Genomic DNA, 21,268 nt, shown 5'->3' with positions numbered 1-21,268 from the left:
TAGTTCTTGAAATACTAGCCAGAGCAATTAGACTGACAAAAAAGAAATTAAAGGCATAAAAATAGTAAAAGAACAACTTAAATTATCACTATTTGCAGATGATATGATAATATATCTAACAGACCCAAAAGGGTCTACAAAGAAACTGCTAGAGTTAATAATTGAATTCAGCAAAGTTTCAGGATATAAAATCAACACGCATAAATCAAAGGCATTCCTGTATATCAGCAACAAAACTTCTGAAATGGAAATGAGGAAAACCACTCCATTCACAATAACCTCAAAAAAACTAAAATACTTGGGAATCAACCTAACAAAAGAGGTGAAAGATTTATATAACGAAAACTACAGAACCCTAAAGAGAGAGATAGAAGAAGATCTGAGAAGATGGAAAAATGTACCCTGTTCATAGATAGGCAGAACTAACATCATCAAAATGGCGATATTACCCAAAGTTCTCTACAGGTTTAATGCGATGCCAATCAAAATCCCAATGGCATTTCTGGTAGAAATAGATAAAGCAATCATGAAATTCATATGGAAAAACAAAAGACCCAGAATAGCAATAGCAATTCTAAGCAGGAAGTATGAATCTGGAGGTATAGCGATACCAGATTTCAAACTGTACTACAGAGCAATAGTAACAAAAATAGCATGGTACTGGTACCAAAACAGGCAGGTGGACCAATGGTACAGAATAGAGGACACAGAAACCAATCCACAAAAGTACAACTTCCTTATATTTGATAAAGGGGCTAAAAGCTTGCAATGGAGGAAGGATAGCATCTTCAACAAATGGTGCAGGGAAAACTGGAAATCCATTTGCAACAAAATGAAACTGAATCCCTTTCTCTCGCCATGCACAAAAGTTAACTCAAAATGGATCAAAGAATTGATATCAAATCAGAGACTCTGCACCTGATAGAAGAAAAAGTTGGCTCCGATCTACATATTGTAGGGTCGGGCTCCAAATTCCTTAATAGGACGCCCGTAGCCCAAGAGTTAATAACAAGAATAAACAAATGGGACTTACTTAAACTAAAAAGTTTTTTCTCAGCAAGAGAAACAATTAGAGAAGTAAATAGGGAGTCTACATCCTGGGAACAAATCTTCACTCCTCACACTTCAGGCAGAGCCCTAATATCCAGAATATACAAAGAACTAAAAAAATTAAACAATATGATAACAAATAACCCAATCAACAAATGGGCCAAGGACCTGAACAGACACTTCTCAGAGAAGGACATACAATCAATCAATAAGTACATGAAAAAATGCTCACCATCTCTAGCAGTCAGAGAAATGCAAATCAAAACCACCCTAAGATACCATCTCACTCCAGTAAGATTGGCAGCCATTAGGAAGTCAGACAACAAGTGCTAGCGAAGATGTGGGGAAAAGGGTACACTTGTACATTGCTGGTGGGACTGCAAATTGGTGCGGCCAATTTGGAAAGCAGTATGGAGATTCCTGGGAAAGCTGGGAATGGAACCACCATTTGATCCAGCTGTCGCCCTTCTCGGACTATTCTCTGAGGACCTTAAAAGAGCGTACTATAGGGATACTGCCACATCAATGATCATAGCAGCACAATTCACAATAGCTAGACTGTGGAACCAACTTAGATGCCCTTCAATAGATGAATGGATAAAAAAAACTGTGGCATTTATACACAATGGAGTATTACTCAGCACTAAAAAATGACAAAATCATGGAATTTGCAGGGAAATGGATGGCATTAGAGCAGATTATGCTAAATGAAGCTAGCCAATCCTTAAAAAACAAAGGCCAAATGTCTTCTTTGATTTAAGGAGAGCAACCAAGAACTGAGCAGGGAGGAAGAACATGAGGAAAAGATTAACATTAAACAGAGACGAGTGGTGGGAGGGAAATTGCATGGAAACGGAAGAAAACCCTCAGTGTTATACGAAATCACATATAAGAGGTTGTGAGGGGAAAGGGGGGGCGGAACAAGGGAGAGAACTGAACAACAACAGATGAGGTAGAGAGGGAAGATGGGAGGGAAGGGGAGGGGGGATAGTAGGGGATAGGAAAGGCAGCAGAATACAACAGTCACAAATACGGCATTATGTAAAAATGTGAATGTGTAACTGATGTGATTCTGCAATGTGTATTTGGGGTAAAAATGGGAGATCATAACTCACTTGAATCAAATGTATGAAAGGTGATATGTCATGAGTTTGTAATGTTTTGAACAACCAATAAAAAAAAATTTAAAAAAAATGGAAGTGGAGGAAATTCCTGAGAAAGATTATTAAAAAACTGATTATCAAAATGTTCAATGAACTAAAAGAAGAACTAATGAAATAAGAGAGCAAATGTAGGAGATGAAAGACCATTTCAATAAAGAATCAGAAATACTAAAAATAAACTGATCACAACATCTGGAAATGACAGAAACAATGAATCAAATTAAAAATTCACTTGAGGGGCTGGAGTTGTGGCTAGGCAGGAAAGCACTGGCCTAGCACGTGCAAGGCGCTGGGTTCAATACTCAGCATCACATAACAATAAATAAAGGCACTGTATCAAGTTACAACTAAAAAAATATTTTTAAAAAATTCACTTGAGCCACGCACAGTGGTGCACACCTGTAATCCCAGCAGCTCAGGAGGCTGAGGCAGGAGGATCACGAGTTCAAAAGCCAACCTCAGCAACAGTGAGACTCTAAGCAACTCAGTGAGACCCTACAAAAGAGGGCTGGGGATATGGCCCAGTGGTTGAGTGCCCATGAGTTCAATCCCCAGTACCAAAAAAAATTTCACTTGAAAGCATTACTAACAGATTGAATTGCACAGAAAATAGAACTTCAACACTTAAAGATATAACCTTGGGACGTGAAGACAGGATACACAAATTTGAATATACAGAATGCAACAATAGAAAAAAATAATAGAATATGATCAAAATATACAATAACTCAGACAACTTTGAAAGACCAAACAGGAGAATCAGTCAGATAGAAAAGAAAATGGCGATACAACCTAAAGTCATTAAGAACATTTTCAATGAAATAGTTACAGAAAACTTTCCTTGTATTATAAAAGAGAGAGACATGTCCATACAGGAGGCATACAGGACTTCATATAGACCTAACCAGGAGAGAAGTTCTCCAAGACACATCATAATCAAAATGTCCAACATAGAAAATAAGAATATTAAAAGCTGCAAGAGAGAAAAACCAGGTCCCATTTAGAGGCAAACCAATTGGCTCATTTCAGACTTCCCTACTCAGACACTAATATTAAAGAGGGCATGGAACAAGATATTTTCAAGATCTAAAAAACAAACAATTGCTAACAGAGATTACTGTTCCCAGCAAAGCTCTCCCTCATATTTGATAGGGCAGTAAAATGCTTCCATGACAAGGATAAACTAAATGAATACAGGACAAACCAGCACTACAAAGAATACTCAAAAGATAAACTACACATAGAGGATCACAAAATTAAAACTCCCAAATAAATGAAAATCAATAGAAGACAAATCATCTAAATGAAAACCACAGCAGAACTGAATAAAAAATGACAATGAACCCAACAACATAACCATAATAATACTAAATATAAAGGTTTCCAACTGCCCAATTAAAAGGCACAGATTAGCAGGAAAAAAAATTTAGAATCCAACCACATGATAATTGTAAGAGACTCATCTCATAACTAAGGACTCTCACAGGCTAAAGGTAAAAGGATGAAAAACAATAGTCCATGCTAACAGACTCTGAAAACAGGCCAGAGTGACCATTCTCATATCTGTCAAAGTTGATTTAGAGCAAAAATTAGAAAAGCCAAAGAGGGTCATTACATTCAGGCAAAGGGAACAATCCAACAATAAGAATTAACAGTAGCTAATATACACTTCCCAAAAGTCAAGTGTACCCAACTACATTTTAAAAATACCCTTACAATAAACCCAAGATAGACCCCAATATAATAATACTGGGAGATTTCAACACACTCTTATGATCAATAGACAGGTCATCAAAGCACAAAATCAATAAAGATATATCCAACCTAAATAATGCTATGAATCAAATGAACCTAACAGACATCTACAGAGTATTTCACCCCAAAACACCTGAACTTACCTTCTTCTCAGCAGCTCATGGAAAATTCTACAAAACATACCTCATTCAGTGTCACATATAACACTAAGCAAATACAAAAAAATGATAAAAGCCCATGTATCATGTCAGAAAAGGGAATGAAACTAGAAATCAATAGCAAGAAACACACAAATACATGGAGATTAAATATCCTTTAAAAATATATATATATATATATACATATATATATATATATATATATATATTTATATTTTAGTTGCAGATGGACGCAATACCTTTATTTATTTATCTTTATGTGGTCTGAGGATTGAACCCAGTGCTCCACATGTGCTAGGTAAATGCTGAGTCATAACCCCAGCCTTAAATACCCTTTTAAATGAAGAATGGATCAAAGTAAAAATGAGAGAAGAAATCAAAAGATTCTTAGAAACAAAAACAAAAATATATCAAAATTTCTGGGACAGTATGAAAGCAGTACAAAGAGGAAAGTTTATAGCACTAACTGCCTACATTAAAAATATGTAGCTGGGCTGGGGCTATGGCTCAGTAGTAGCGCACTTGCCTGGCATATGTGAGGCACTGGTTTCTATTCTCAGCACCACGTAAAATAAATAAAGGACTATCAACAACTAAAAAAAATTTTTTTAATTAAAAAAAAAAATATGGAGCTGGGCACAGTGGCACATGCCTGTAATCCCAGCAGCTTAGGAGGGTGAGGAAAAAGGATCACAAGTTTAAAGCAAGCCTCAGCAATTTAACAAGACCCTAAACAACTTAGCGAGAATATGTCTCAAAATAAAAAATAAAAGGGCTGGGGATGTGATCCAGTAGTTAAGAGCCCTTGGGCTCAATCCCTGGTACCAAAAACATAAAATAAGAGAGAGATCTCAAAAAAGTAAAATAAATCTATGCTCCACCTCAAGGCCTTAGACAGCAGAAGACAGGAAATAATAAAGATCAGAGATTAAATTAATGAAATTGAGAATTAAAAAAAGACAATACACTGGACCAAACTAAAGAGTTGGTTCTTCAAAAGGATAAATAAAGTTAATAAATCCATAGCCATTCTAACCAAAAGAAAGGGAAAGAATACCTAAATCAATAAAATTAGAGATGAAAAAGGACATATTATCACAGACTCTTCTGAAATGCATGGGATCATTATAAACTATTTTGAAAATTTATACTCTAATGAATAGCAAAAATCTAGAAGCACTGACAAAATTCTAGACACATATGACCTAACCAAACTGAATCAAGATACAGAAAACCTAAACAGACCAATATCAAATAATTCAAACAGCAATCCCTGATGAGCACACATGCAAAAATCCTCAATAAAATGCTAGCAAAGTGCATTCAAAAAGATATTCAGAAGATAATACAACACAATCAAATGGGTTTTATTCTAGGGATATGACTCAGCTATTACACTATCACACTCTTTGGTATTTATCCAAAAGAACTAAAATCAGCATACTATACTGACATTGCCACTTCAATGTTTATAGAAGTACAATTCACAATAGCCAAATTACAAAATCAACCCAGATGCCCATCAACAGAAGAATGTATCAATAATCATGGTATATATACACAATGAAGTTTTACTCAACCATAAATAAGAATGAAATAATGGCATTTGCTAGTAAATAGATGAAAATATAGAAAATCATGGTAAATAAAATAAGCCAGATTCAGAAACTCCAAAGCAAAATGTTTTCTTTCATATGTGGAAGTTAGAGCAAAATAAGGGAAAGAAGGTGGCAAGAAAAGGGGACTAAGTATCATAAAGATATAAAATCAGTAGAGTAATAGAAGGAGAACAAGAAGGAAGGAGGAAAGAAGGTAAAGGAGTAGATATATAGAATAATAGCTTGTTTCATACATATAAAAATGTACCAAAAAGAGTTTCACCTGTGTGTGTGTGTGTGTGTGTGTGTGTGTGTAGAAAATACCAATCAAAAATAAATGAATAAAGGAAGATTAATAAAAGAAAGGAGAGAACACAGTGGGGAATAGGGAGGGGGAAATGAGGATCAAAAATCAATTTTTTTGCATGTATTATTATATCCAAATGAATGCAAATACTATGTATAATTATAATGCTCTAAAAAATAAAAAATTTTTAAAGTACATATGTGTGTGTGTTAACAAAAAGAAATTGTGGTATATACAGTAGAGTTCTAGTTAGACATAAAGAAGGATGAAATTACAGCATTTGTTGGTAAATGGATGGAAATGGAGAACATCATGCTAAGTGAAAGATGGCAGACTCAAAAGTTGAATATTTTCTCTCATATGTGGAAGCTAGAATAAGGAGAAGGGAAGGATATTCCACCATGCGGCCAGCGCAATGGTTTCATTAATGAGATTCTTGGCATAAAAGTTAGCTAGCAGAGATCGAAATAAACACACAGACTCAGTTACCTTTTTCTATGACCAGGTCCGAAACGGCTCCCCTCTCTGGTTTCCACCTCTAACCACCCGGCAGGGCAGCAAGGATTACTCAGGGCAGGAGAGAGAAAGAGGGAGCACGCCAGGGACTAGCCTTTTATTGGGGAACAAGAAATTCAGGGGAGAATTCCATCCAATGAAGGTTGAAGGGGGGCCGCACTCCAAGGTCAGGGTCAGTGATTGGGCCCCCGGGGTCAGTAGTCAGTCACACTTCCACATGGACGGGTTCTCTCAACAGGAGAGGGCCGGGAAAATTCCAACACAGCCAGAAGCCTCAGACCCAAACCGGGAGTTACCCAGTCACGTGTGACAATGGCTACCCACAGGATATCATAAAGATATAGGGAAATGAGGCTGGGGTTGTGGCTCAGCAGTAGAGCACTTGCCTAGCATGTGCAAGGCACTGGGTTTGATCCTCAGCACCACATAAAAATGAAACAAATAAAGGTACTTTTTAAAAAAGATATGGGGAAGGCCAATAGTGAATAAGGATATTGGGAGGCAGAGTGGAAGGACAGGAAAAGGGAGGCAATGAAGAATGAAATATTTAAAAATCATGTTATGTGCATATATAATTTATGCAAGGGAAATTATATTGGTTCTTTATAATTATAAAGAATCAATCAAAAATAAGGAGATAAGGGCTGGGGTTGTGGCTCAGTGGTAGAGCACTTACCTAGCATGTGTGAGGCACTGGATTTGATTCTCTGCACCCCTTAAAATAATAAATAAAGACATCATGTCCATCTATAACTAAAAAAAATTTTTTTTTTAATTAAAGAAGGGGCTAGGGTTGTGGCTCAGGGTTAGAGTGATCACCCAGCATATGCAAGACCCTGGTTTAATCCTCAGCACCATATAAAAATAAATAAATAAAATAAAGGTATTGTATCCAACTACAGATAACAAAATTTTTTTTTAAATTAAATAAACAAACAGATAAGCAAAAGGAAGTCTAGTAGAGTTGAGGAAGAAGAATGGGGTGAGAGGTTAGGGCAGGGAGGAAAGGAGAGATCATGAACTAAATCAAATTCCAGGCATGCATGACTTTCTCAAGATGAACACAACTAGTATGCATAACTATAATGCTCCAATTTAAAAAAAAAAACTCAACTGAAAGCTTCACTAATAGATTACATTAAGTGCAAGAAGGACTAGCAGGTCTTAACAAGACTGATAATTTATCAATTCAGACAGTAGTAAAGAAAAAAGAAGAAGAAAATATATAAGAATTCTGAGATACCAGGCATAGTGGTCAACGCCTGTAACCGCAGCAACTCAGAAGGCTGAGGCAGGAGAATCCCAAGTTCAAAAACAGACTCAGCAACTACGAGGTACTAAGCAACTCAAACACTGTCTCTAAATAAAATACAAAATAGGGCTGGGGCTCAGTGGGCAAGTATCCCTGACTTCAATCCCTGGTACCCAAAAAACAAACATAAAAAAGATAAGACCCAACAATAGGCTGCCTGTAAGAAACTCATCTCAGTGAAAAGGTATACACTATATACACAGGCTAAAAATTAAAGGATGGAAAACAATACTCCAAGCAAGCAGAATCCCAAAACAAGCAGGAATAGCTATACTTATTTCCAACAAAACAGACTGTAAGTCAAAATCAATCAGTAAAAACAAAAAGGGTCACTACCTATATTGATAAAAGAAACAATCCAGCAAGAAGATAGTAAATACATGTGGGCCAATTATTGGAGTGTTTAATTGTATGAAACAAACACTGCTGGACATAAAAGAAAAATTAGGGCCCAATACAATAAGAGTAGGTGACTTCAATACCTCCCTTTCATCAACAGATAGACCATTCAGACCAAAAACCCAACAAAGAAACATCAGAATGAAATTATACTACAGATCAAACAGACTTAACAGAAATCTACAGACTATTTCATGCAACACTGCAGAATACACAGATTTTTTTCATCAGCACCTGAAACTTTTTCCACGACAGATCATCTATGAGGCCACAAAGCAAGTTTTAAATATAAAAAAATAAATAATTTCTTGCATCTTAACAAATCATAATGGGATGAAACTAGAAATCAACAGCAAGGGAAAAGACAGAAATTATATAGACACCTAGAGATTGAACAATACCCTTCTGAATGAACCCTTAGGTCACTGAAGAAATCAGGGAGGAAATTTAAAAATTCCTAAAATCAAATGAAAATAGTAACATGACATACCAGAATCTAGGGGACACAGTAAAAGTGGAAATAAGAGAATTTTGTAGCAATAAATACCTATATTAAAAAACAGAGATCTCAAATATAGAAGCTAATGATGTATCTCAAAGTCTCAGAAAAAATAAATAAATAAAATAAACCCAAAATCAACAGATGGGAAGAAATAAGGTCAAGGCATAAATAAATGAAATGGAGACTAAAAGAATAATACAAAGGATCAATGAAACAAAGATGGTTCTCTGAAAAGATAAACTATATCAACAAACCCTTAGCCAAACTAATGAAAAGAGAAAAAAGACCCAAATAAATAGAGATGGAAAAGGAGACATTACAACATATGCTGACTAAAAAATATTTTGAAAACTACCAACAAATCAGAATATCTAGAAGAAATGAACAAATTTCTAGATACATATGATTACCAAATGAAACCAAGGGGATATTAAAAAATACCTAAATACATCAATGATAAGCAATAAGATTAAAGCAGCAATAAAAAGGCTGTCGATAAAGAAAAAACCAGAACCAGACAGATACACTGCTGAATTTTACCACTTTTTTTTAAATATTTTTTTTAGTTGTAGATTGACACAATATCTTTATTTATTTTTATGTGGTGCTGAGGATGAAACCCAGTGTCTCACACATGCAAGGCAAGCGCTCTGCCACTGAGCTACATACAGCCCCAACCCAAAATTTACCACTTCTAAAGAACTAGTACCAATGCTCCTTAAACAATCCCATAAATAGAAATGGAAGATACCTTCCACATGTGTTTTATTAAGCCAGTATTACCTGTTAAAACCTGATAAGGAGAGACACACACTGTGAGGATGGCCCTGGGCGTGAGCCTAAGCAACTCCGTTTTAAAAACTCCAGTTTGAAACCTGCAGTCTCACCAGGCACACTTAACTAAAAGAGCCCTCCAGTATGGCCCTCCAGCACAAACAAGTAACTGTTTAAACCCACCCTGATAAAATCAGAGTGAAGCCTCTGACAAGTTGTCCTCGCCCAATAAGAGGAAAAGGCACCTGATAAGAGGGAAAGGTGAAAAGATCAGTGCTGTGACCACCAGACCAGATGTTTTAACCCCAGAGTAAATGATGTCACTGAGAAATCTCATGGTTAACTGATAAGGATTGAAAGGGGGGTTAAAAGACCCAAAATTTAGTTTAAATAATAGAGCAAATGAACAGACATTCAGCCAGCTGACACTAATCACACAAGTCTGAGAGCCTGATGAGAACCTGGACTGACATCCCAATACTTTTCATTGTCTGCTGATCTTCTACATCTTCCTCCTGGTTCTCAAACTATACAGCCTCATCTTGACTCTGGTAAGAGCCACAACTTCTCCCTACAACCCGCTCCTCAGCCAGCCAACAGATCGACTCTAGGAGAAGCCTGCCTTGGTTCCTGATCTGATCACTGCGGTCTAAGTGAGTGTGCATCTGCCGGACATAAAGCCTAAGGCTTTAGACTTTTGATCTGAAACTTGAATTTAGCATGCAGAGGGAATGTCTGTCATTAGCCTGTCATGATTAAGTGTGTTTGCAGTGCTTAGAATTAATTAATCTACAATTATTTGCTGTGAATTAATTAATCTAGAAGTGTTTGCTGTGAGTTAATTAACCTAGAATTGTTTCCTGAAAATTGATTGTCTACTGCAGTGCCCAGCATTAAGGATTGTCATTTTTTTTATTAAAAACCTATAGAGTGAAATTGTATTGAGTGATTTGAGTAAATAAAGCATTGAAAAGGGCAGAAGCGTGTGGACATTCTTTATTTCTCCCCCTCGACTACATAAGTCGCTCCTTTTGTCCATCGCCACACACACACACACACACACACACACACACACACACACTCTATAATCCAATATCCTTGATAAATAAAGGTACATAAATTTTCACTCTTCTAGTCTCAACTGCTCCAGAAGCAGCAGCTTACAGTACAGACATGGCCAAGTTCAAGAACCATACCATGTACAACTAGTCCTAAAAATGACGCAAAAATAGCATCAAGAAACTCTGAGCACAAAAATATGAATTTCTTAAGGGGACAGACCCCAAGTTCCTGAGAAATATGCATTTTGCCAAGAAGCACAAGAAGGAGCTGAAAAAGCACAAACAATGCCAAGACCATGAGTGCACATGCCAAGGCATCAAGGCCCTGGTAAAGCCCAAGGACGTTAAGCCCAAGAAGTCAAGCCACAAGCTTGATCACCTTGCCTTCCTTGCCCACCTCAAGCTCAGAAAGGCTGCTCATGCCCACGTGGCCAGGGGTCATAGGCTCTGCCTGCCAAAGACCAAAGCCCAAGCCCAAGCCAAGACACAGGGTGCAACTCCAGCTCCAGTATCAGCTCCAGCTCCAGTTCCAGCTTCCAAGGGTGCCCAGGTCCCTGCAAAGGATCCCTAATAAGAGTCTCTGTCTATGAATGTAAGGATGGAAAGACTGGTATGACCCCTGGGCCCCTGTCTACAGGGAACTGGTATTCTCCTGTGCTGTTTGTACAAATAATTCCAGAGGCAGAGGTAAAATAAATAAATAAAGTATCTGAAACTCAAATTCAAGAGCACATTAAAGAGGGGTTGTGGCTCAGTGGCAGAGCACTTGGCTAGCATGCATGAGATACTGGGTTCAATCCTGGGAACCACATAAAAATAAACAAATAAAACAAAGGTATTGTGTCCATCTGCAACTACAAAAATATTTTTTTATAAAAAGAGCACATTAAGAGATTATATAACATGATCATGTCAGTTTCATCCTGGGAATGCAGGGAATTAGTGAATGAGCAGCTCAAAGAGTAAATGAGAAGTTAAACTAGAACTAACAAGCATAGACTGCTCTTTCAAGAACTCAGCATTAGAAAGAAAATAGGGTGGTAATATGAAGAAAAAGCACCTGGCAACTTCTTATTCACTCTTTAAGGATAAAAGAGCATATTGTATCATTGGAGTAGAGGAAAGGGATTCAAGGGAAGGAGAAGGAAATAGAGGGTAAGAAGGAGGAAGTAGGGGAGAACAGGAAAAGGGAGGAAATATGGAATGAAACAGAAAATTATGTACACATAGGAATATACCACAGTGAACTCCACCTTTTTGTATATCCACAAAACACCAATTCAATATATAGCCAGGCACAGTGGCACACTTCTACAATCCAGCAACTTGGGAGGCTGAGGCAAAAGGATCACAAGTTCAAAGCCAGCCTCAGAAACTCAGCAAGGCCATGAGCCTTGTCTCTGTCTCAAAATAAAAAACAAAAAGGACTGGGGATATAGCTCAGTGGTAAAGTACTCCTGGCTTTAATCTGGTACCAAAAAAAATAAATAAAAGAACAATAAGTAAATAGAAGAAAGACCAATAGTGTCAAAGAAGGTAAGCAGCAGAATGAAAGAAGGGAGGGAAAATGAAAGTACTGGAGATTGTAATGGAACAAACATTATTCCATGAATATATGAGTGTGTATATGTATAACTATAATGTACAAATTAAAAAATTTTTAAAAGAGTACATTTTAACTTGAAGGAAAGATGTAGAGATGAAGAGCAAAAATACCAACAAAAGGGTAAGTGATGGTGCACTATACATCACCAACTCATTAATAACAACGTATTATTTTGCTATGTTCGTATATGAATACACGACCAGTGTAGCTTCAAATCATGTACAACCACAAGAAAGAAAAGATATACTACTCCATGTATGTATAATATGTCAAAATACATTCTACTGTCATGTATAACTGAAAAGAACAAATAAAATTTTTTAAAAAGATATTTTAAATATTTACAATAATGGCAATGAGGTTTTCTATTTTATATGTTTAAGGAAAAATTATAAGAGCAAATAAAAAGAAAAGAAATCATTAAATTAACCAATATAATAGGGTACTAGAGGCAAATGACAACCATAAGAGAAAATATCCTTTAGAAAATAAAAATTATTATTCAATACCACACTAGGAGAAATATACAATAATAAATGATGACTCTTTTACAAAAAAACATAGCTTCGTGTTAGGAATACATTCAGGAAAATTTTTGTTTGAAGCTTCATACAAACAAAAGTAAAACAGTTGATATCAAGGGCTGGGATTGTGGCTCAGCGGTACAGCGCTCACCTAGCACATGCAAGGCCCTGGGTTTGATCCTTAGCACCGCATTAAAATAAATAAATAAAATAAAGGTATTGTGTCCAACTACAACTAAAAAGATAATTTTTAAAAAATAGTTGTTATCAAAAAACAAAGAAAATTTTCTAATAAAGTCATGTTCTTTTTAAGTTAATGTAAAACTAATATCACAGTTTTGCATTCCACAAAACAGCTTCACAATTCAATCCTCAAAATGACATCTTCTGTTATTTAGGGAGATGTTGTAGTCTTTAAACATTAAAAGACTACTTACCATGAATAAAACCTTACTGTAATTACTTTCACTTCAAATCGGTAAAAATGTCCATAGTCACATTTCTGCACAATGTTAACATTAAAAGCACACCATTAATTTTTGAAACATGTGGTCACCTCAAAAGCCCAGAAGTAAAACATGTACATTAAAGAGATGCGAAAAAGTTCCAAGTGAACTGCCAAAACTAGCATAATTATGAAAATATTTAACACTGAAACCATCTGAAATCACATACTACATATAGATTACAGTGATGTCATAATAAACATTCCAGCCAAATGCACGAAAACTACCGCAGTCCAATAAATCTGGTATACATGGGATGACAAACATGTTAAAGCAAAAGAAAGAACAAGATTTTTTTATTTTAAAAAGTTATGAGCAGCAAAAAGGGGTACATTAACCCTGTTTCCAAAGAGTTAAAACACACACACATAGACAGTTAATAAAGTTTCCCTACAAACTACACTGTTAGTATTCAAAAGAACTATTTGGGGCTGGGGCTCAGCAATATAGAGCTCACCTAGCATGTGCAAGGGCCTAAGTTCGATCCTCAGCACCACAAACGAATAAATAAAGGTATTTTTAAAAAAAAGAACTATTTGCTTAAATAAAATTAATAAACCTGAAATTGTAGTATGCTCAAAAATGAACATTAGGGCTGTGATTGTGGCCCAGTGGTAGAGTGCTCACCTAGCATGCATGAGGTACTGGGTTCGATCCTCAGCACCACATAAATATAAAATAAAGATATTGTGTCCACCTAAAACTAAAACAATAAATATTTTTTTTAAATGAACATTAATTGTACTCAAAGTATACACTATGAAACAAACATTACCAAATGTGCTAACACATCTTTTTTAATTGGGATTAGGAAACTGTAATTACATACATATTATAATTTTAAAAATAATCCTTTTGATAATCTGAACTTGTTTTCATTTCAATTATATTTTAAATTTTATCAATTTTAAGTAGGTTTCCACTCAAATCCTTCCCTAGCCAAATTAAATAAAATAAAAGCAAAACAAGAAAAATTAAGAACACAAAATAAATCTAATATTTACTACTAAAACTGGAATTGCTTCCTTAGTTTTGAGTTCATGATGTCCTTTTAACTAATAGTCATCATTTTGGACCATTACACATTTATATTTCATTGAAAGCACCAGAGTATTAATAAAAGACATTCTGTTCTCAAAAATACTAACTAAACTATCTTAAGATAATTTTTAACCCCAAACACATTATAGTTTCTTTCTTACAACCTAAGTATAAATATGTCTGTTAAGTACATTTCATGGCAAAAGAATGTTTTTTCATGAGAATCACTTAGTTGATTTCTGAAAATACTGTCCCTTGCTCCTCATGAAACAACCAAGAATGTCATTTCCTTACAAAATTTCCTAGTTTAGGTAAAATGTGGCCAGCAGTGTATGCAAATAGATCTACTGCTTTTGTACTGACAGATCATGGGCATACTGAATACTCATTCTCTTAGCCTTTATAGGTCTATTCAATTAAAACTTGAAATCATCAAGTACCAGATTTTCAGTGTTGTGAATAAGACTGAAAACAAAACTTAAATTAGATGACTGAATTATTCCAATTCTGTCTAAAGACAGAACAATAAGTTCAGATACAAGAAAGAGCTGAAGGAGAAACACAATGGAGGAACTAAGAAGTGATGTGCTTTATGCTTTTCAGCCTTGTTACAACAAACTTGGCCATTAAAAAATGACTAAGGCTCATTTAGAAGCTGTGATCACCAAAAGGTTCCTAAACCATTAAATAAATTGCTACAAGACTCTTAGAGACACTCACCTTTGTCCTGTGCAGTAACAAGTACTATGGCTATTGTCGCAAGCCATAAAGAATCCCTTTGAATAAAACCACATTTCAGAGAGTCAAAAAGCCAATGAAGTAGCCAGCTCAGAGGCATACTTGAAGAACACAAGACAAGGCTAAGAAAAACACATTTACTAGATCTCATGACAAAAGTGAAATCTCTGATTTACCTGTATACCCTTAGAACTATCTATCAAGTTAATTCAGGTCACTGATATAGCCTGAGTATATTCCCCAAAATTTCATGTGTTGGAAACTTAATCCCCAAATTCATATTTTGATGGCATTTGAAGATAGGGCCTTTGGAAGGTAGTTAGAATTAGATGAGGTCATGAGGACAAGGTGAGGCCCCCATGATGGCATGAGTGGCTTTAAAAGAAAAGGAAGATAGACTTGAGCTGACTGCTTGCTCTGCCCTACCATGTGATGCACTGACCACATGTTGAGCAGATGTCAGTGCTCTGCTCTTAGACCTCCCAGCCTTCAATTGAGTAAGCTAAGTAAATCTTGGGTTTTTTGTTTGTTTTTTGCAGTGCTGGGGATCAAACCCAGGCCTTAAACATGCTAGACAAGCACTCCACTGAACCTACATTCCTGGCCCCTATACAATTCTATTCTTTATAAATTATCAGTCACAGGTATTCTGTTATAGCAACGGAAAATTACTAAAACAGCCATTTGGGGAAGGGGTTGGGGATTGAACTCAGGGACACTCACCCACCGACCATATCCCCAGCCCTATTTTGTATTTTATTTAGAGACAGGGTCTCACTGAGTTGCTTAGCTCCTCACTTCTGCTGAGGCTGGCTTTGAGCTTGCAATCCTCCTGTATCAGCCTCCTGAGTAATGAAAGAATTAGTAATTTATTTATGTCATAAAGCAACAGCAGTTGCCGTTATTGAGTACTTGTATATGCTAGGCAGTAAGAATTATAACAGTAAGAACAACAATAAGGAAACACTGGAGGAAAGGGACAAGAAATGCTATTAAAAATAAGAAAACTTTAAGATCTAGGCAGTGAGTCAGACTTAAGATGACATATAGCTCTGCTGCAGTTGGCCCTTTCTCTTAGAGACCTAGTAGAGTTAAATGGTTACAACTGAATGGTTTAATAACAGTAAGATTTTGAGCCATTATTTACTCTGTTATGGTTTGGATGTGAGATGTTCCCCGCAAGCTCATATGTGAAGCAATGCAAGAAGGTTTGGAGGAGAAATGACTGGATTATAAAAGCCTTAATCCAGTCATTGAATTAATCCCTGTGAGGATTAACTTGAGTGGAAAATGAAGGTGTGGCTGGAGGATGTGGGTCCCTGGGGGTGTGGCCTTGAGGCATATATTTTTTGTCTAGCCAATGGAGTCTCTCTCTGCTTCCTGATCCTACTGTGAGCCACTTCCCTCTACCACACTCTTCTGCCATAACGTTCAGCCTCACCTTAAACCCTCTGGAATGGAGCCTGCTGTCTGTGAATTGAGACCTCTGAAACCATGAGTGCCCAAGTAAACATTTCCTCCTAAAATTGTTCTGGTCAGATCTTTTAGTTACAGCAGCAAAAAAAAAAAAAAAAAGCGTACTAAAACACTCTCTTGATGCTTTACTTTCCACCCATAAAGTGGGAATATTCTTGCATTCATAAGGCTTATCATGGGAATTAAGAGAGAGACCGGTATATCTTTAGCAGTATTAACCTGTTGGAAGTATCATAAATTTGTTTTTGTTTTTGTTTTTGGTACCAGGTATAGAACTCAGGGGCACTTGACAACTGAGTCACATCCCCAGCCCTATTTTGTACTTTATTTAAAGACAGGGTCTCGCTGAATAGATCAGTGCCTCGCAGTTGCTGAGAGTGGCTTTGAACTTGAAATTCTCCAGTCTCAACCCTGAGCTGCTGGGATTATAGGCCTGCACCACCACACCTGGCAAATACAAATATTTTTGTCTCTTTTTTCTTCTTTCCTTCCTTTTCTACTTTTCTGAAGAGAAATCTAAATGTAGCACATTACTAAATATCTGATATTACAAGAAAGGAGAAATCACAATAAGCTTGAGTTGTCAGGAAATATCACAAAGAACATGATGTCTGACTGACCTGCAGGAAGAAAGGGATAAAAAGGAAGATGCAAATGTCTTATTGAAATGAGAGTGGGTAGCTCAATTTAGGTAAAATGGAGAGCAGTAAAATATAAAGCTGTAAAAGAAGCTGGGGCCAAAGATAGCCTTGAATACCAGAGTCCAAGAAATTTAAGCTTTATTATTCAACAACCCAATGAAACTCAAGAGAGAGAATAACAATATGAAATACTTGATTCAGGAAAAACCTTCAAAAGCAGAAATACCAACAATTAATAGATTGTTTAAAAAGTTTAAAAATTGAATGAAGAAAGAAGCAATGAGAATTCTTTTTATAATGATAGCACCACAAATTCCACATGTCTAAAACAAAACATATAAACTCTGCAATTGATTCAACTTATTAACCCACTACTCACATTTTTCCTACAAATCCTCTTGGTCCTTTATGTCCTGATTCAATGACACTATCATCTTACTCTCCTAAGAAAGTTGAACATGATCTTTCATATCTACTCTAACCTTGCAAAATGATGCTAATTAGTCTTACAAATTTCATGGCAGAAAAGCAGATGCTCCATATTAACCAGGAAATGACAAATCAAACTTTTGAAAGATGCCGTGTTTTTTAAATGTTTTTAGTTTTGATAGACGTTTATTTCTTTATATGTGGTGCTAAGAATCGAACCCAGTGCCTCCTACATGCCAGGCAAGTGCACTATCACTGAGCTATAGCCTCAGCCCTGAAAGATGCAATTTTTAAACTGAAATGGTAGATAAAATTTTAAAGGGGGGTGTTTCCAGTAAAGGCATATCATAGCTGAATGTATTCTAACAGAGATCAAAACAGATCAAATAAACAAAGAGTTAGGACCCATCTAAATAGAAGTGATGTTTGGAACTATTAGATTTCCAATTAAAAAAAATTATGCTTCTAATAGTAGTATACTAGATAAAGGAAAACATGTTAACAATAAAATAAAAAGAAAATTTTAGCTAAGCTCAAGGCAGTGAATCAGAATGAAGATGACACATAGCTCTGCTCAAGATGGCAGAGGCACAACAGGAATACAGAGGATTCAAAGTGGTCATGCAAGATTAGAGATAGTTACTAGGCTCAATATTTAAAATCAGTAATGGAGTGAAGCTTCAGTTCTTGAAAGGAGGTCAAAATGAGATACTGACAACTGCTGAGTAGAAGCTGCACAGAATGAAATTCAGAAGGAAACAAACTTCAAAATAAAAAACAGAGAAAAACTCTATGATATCACCCAATATCAATATTGCAGGAGCTCTGATTTGACAAGACCTGACTCTGACAAGACAAGACTGCAGAACAAAAACAACTATAAAACTACAAGGCAAGAAGAAATGTGCAAAAGCAGAGCTTAAAAATGAAAATGTGACATAGATAATGACCCTTCTAGTCAAAATAACCTTACAAACCACTATTCTAAAGCACTCAAAGAAAACTAATGCTAAAGAAATCAACAAATGGGACTGGGGTTATAGCTCAATGGTAGAGCACTTGCCTCCCATATATGAGGCACTGGGTTTGATCCTCAGCACCACATAAAAATAAATAAAGATATTGTGTCCATCTACAACTAAAAAAAAAATTTAAAGAAATCAACAAAATTTCTTCAATAAAATTAATGTTCCAGAACAGCCTTAAAATATTTTACAATAAATGAATTAATATCCTTACAAAGCGGGCTGAGGCTACAGCTCAGTGGTAGAACACTTGCATAGCATGTGTGAGGCACTGGTTCAATCCTCAGCACCATATAAAAATAAACAAATAAACGGAGGCATTCTGTCCATCTACAACTACAAAAAAAAAAAAAATTAAATCCTCACAAAGAGATCTAAATGAATACTCCTATACACACACAAATTATCCCCTGTCCACATTAGGATTTATTTTAAAACCATAAAAATGTAAACAAGCCAATGAAACAGAGGAAAGCCCAGAAACAGAGCCATATATATGTATGTATATATGTACGTAAATATGTATACTTGGAATAGAACAAAGGTAGTATTATAAATCAGTGGGGAAGAGAACATTCAAATGATACAGGGAGAACCAGTTACCATCTCTGCCTTATACTATACATGAAAATAAATTCCATGATTAAAGGTAAATGAGAAGTTACACTTGAATCTATTAGAAAAAGCCATAGGAAAATATCATTATGACCACAGGTCAACTGGAAATTTTCCATGAGACAAAAACACCAAACAAATAAAAATGAAAACTAAAAAATCCAGTTATATGAAAACTAAAATAAACAATTCTACAAAATAGGAGGTATTAAAGAAAACTTAAGACAAACCAAAGATTGAGAGAAGGTATCTGCAACACACCTAGTAAGCAACAAAACAGGGTATCCTGAATAAAGAAAGAATCCCTGCAATAGAAAGACAAAATATAAGAAATGTTAATGCATATTACATATTATATAATGTATTTTACATTACTTAATATAACTATAGTTTTAATTATATAGTATATATGACATTAACAAAAATAGTAAACAGTCTCTCTTTTTTTCTTTTAAAGTACTAGGGATTTAACCCAGAGACACTTAACCACTGAGCTACATCCCCAGTCTTTTTATTTATTTATTTATTTATTTATTTTTAGAGAGAGAGAATTTTTTTAATATTTATTTTTTAGTTTTCGGTGGACACAACATCTTTATTTTTTATTTTATGTGGTGCTGAGGATCGAACCCAGCACCCCACGCATGCCAGGCGAGCACGCTACCGCTTGAGCCACATCCCCAGCCCCAGTCTTTTTATTTTTTGAGACAGGATCTCGCCAAGTTGCTTATAGCCTCTCTAAAATGACAAGGCTAGTCTAGAACTTGTGATCTTCCTGTCTTAACCTCATAAGTCACTGGGATCACAGGCATGTGCCACCACACCCAGCTAACAAAGGCTCTCACACAAAAGGCAATTACACAAAAGGAGAGCCACTTGTTCTTACAAAAATGTAGATATAAATAATGTTGATGCCTAAAGTAGAACATCAAAAATAACAAAGAATTAACTTTTACTACTTACTTCCACACTATCTGAATTATTTTTCAACAAGCATTACTCCCATGACAAAAAAATCATAAGCATTCAAGTATTTAGTCTCATGTGGTTAAAATTTCACTGAATATAAAACTGGAGCTGTCTTAGAAAACCCAATGTATGTATTATCAAACTATGTATTAAAATACAAGAAAGAATGTTTTCACAGAAATGACTGATATAATCATTCAAAAAGACTTCAGCATGAGGCTGGGATTGTGGCTCAGAGGTAGAGAGCTCGCCTAGCATGCGTGAGGCACTGGGTTTGATCTTCAGCACCACATAAATATAAAAATAAAGACATTGTGTCCACCTATAAAAAATAAATAAATAAATAATTTGGCAATAAATGAAGGAGCTTATTTTAAAAAAAAAGACTTCAGCATATTTAACTGACTGGACAGAAGACACCTTGGTATTTTAGAGCATTAATAATTTACTACAGGATATGATATACCATATATCTTAAGATAATCCAAAATTGTTTTAAAAATAGATTTGTGAAAAAAGAATGATAAGATTTTTAATATATTTTCCCACTGTATTAATAATTCTTATTTTTTTCTTTTTGTAGGGCTGGGGCTTGAACCCAGAGTCTCCTCATATTAATTATCTCCCTAAAAGCACATGTGCTCTAAAGTTTTCAAAGATATTTCTTATTTTATCCACTAAGTTCTAATAAGAATGACAATTTACTAAAAGAAAGGAAGTGTCTATTTAAAAATAAAATAGGCCAAATGACAATTTGAGAGGTATAAGGAAAAGAAAAGATAAACATTTATGGAAAGAGAGAATATATGCAACTGCTGCAAATTATGAAACTGTATATTCTAAACCTATGCAAAAGTAAAGGTCAAAATCAGGCCAATATGATGATGATCTAAAAGCAACATGGGAGTGCTCAATTCAGCAGCACATATACTATACTTGGAACAATACAGAGAAGATTAGCATGGCCCCTGAGCAAGGATGACATGCAAATAAATGAAGCATTCCATGTTTTTAATTATATTCCATGTTTTTAATAATATTCCATGTTTTCATGTCAAAATGAATCCTAAACTAAAAAGAACCAATTTTTTAAAAAGAAAAAA

General features: G+C 35.5%; 1 protein-coding gene and 1 non-coding gene across 5 annotated transcripts in view; one reads left to right on the top strand and one right to left on the bottom strand.

The window, feature by feature from the left end:
• The window catches only part of Vps13b (vacuolar protein sorting 13 homolog B), a 736,334-nt gene that overhangs the window by 691,181 nt on the left and 23,885 nt on the right, over nucleotides 1-21,268 (bottom strand). The gene's annotated exons all lie outside the window — the stretch shown is intronic.
• Nucleotides 21,072-21,178, top strand: LOC143382422 (U6 spliceosomal RNA). The gene has a single exon (XR_013088977.1). It is a non-coding gene; the product is annotated as a U6 spliceosomal RNA (small nuclear RNA).

Source organism: Callospermophilus lateralis, chromosome 16 (genome assembly GCF_048772815.1).
Source record: "Callospermophilus lateralis isolate mCalLat2 chromosome 16, mCalLat2.hap1, whole genome shotgun sequence".
Taxonomy (NCBI): Eukaryota; Metazoa; Chordata; class Mammalia; order Rodentia; family Sciuridae; genus Callospermophilus; species Callospermophilus lateralis.
The sequence above is the reverse complement of the archived record's forward strand: the minus strand, read 5'-3'. Positions and strand labels throughout refer to the sequence as shown.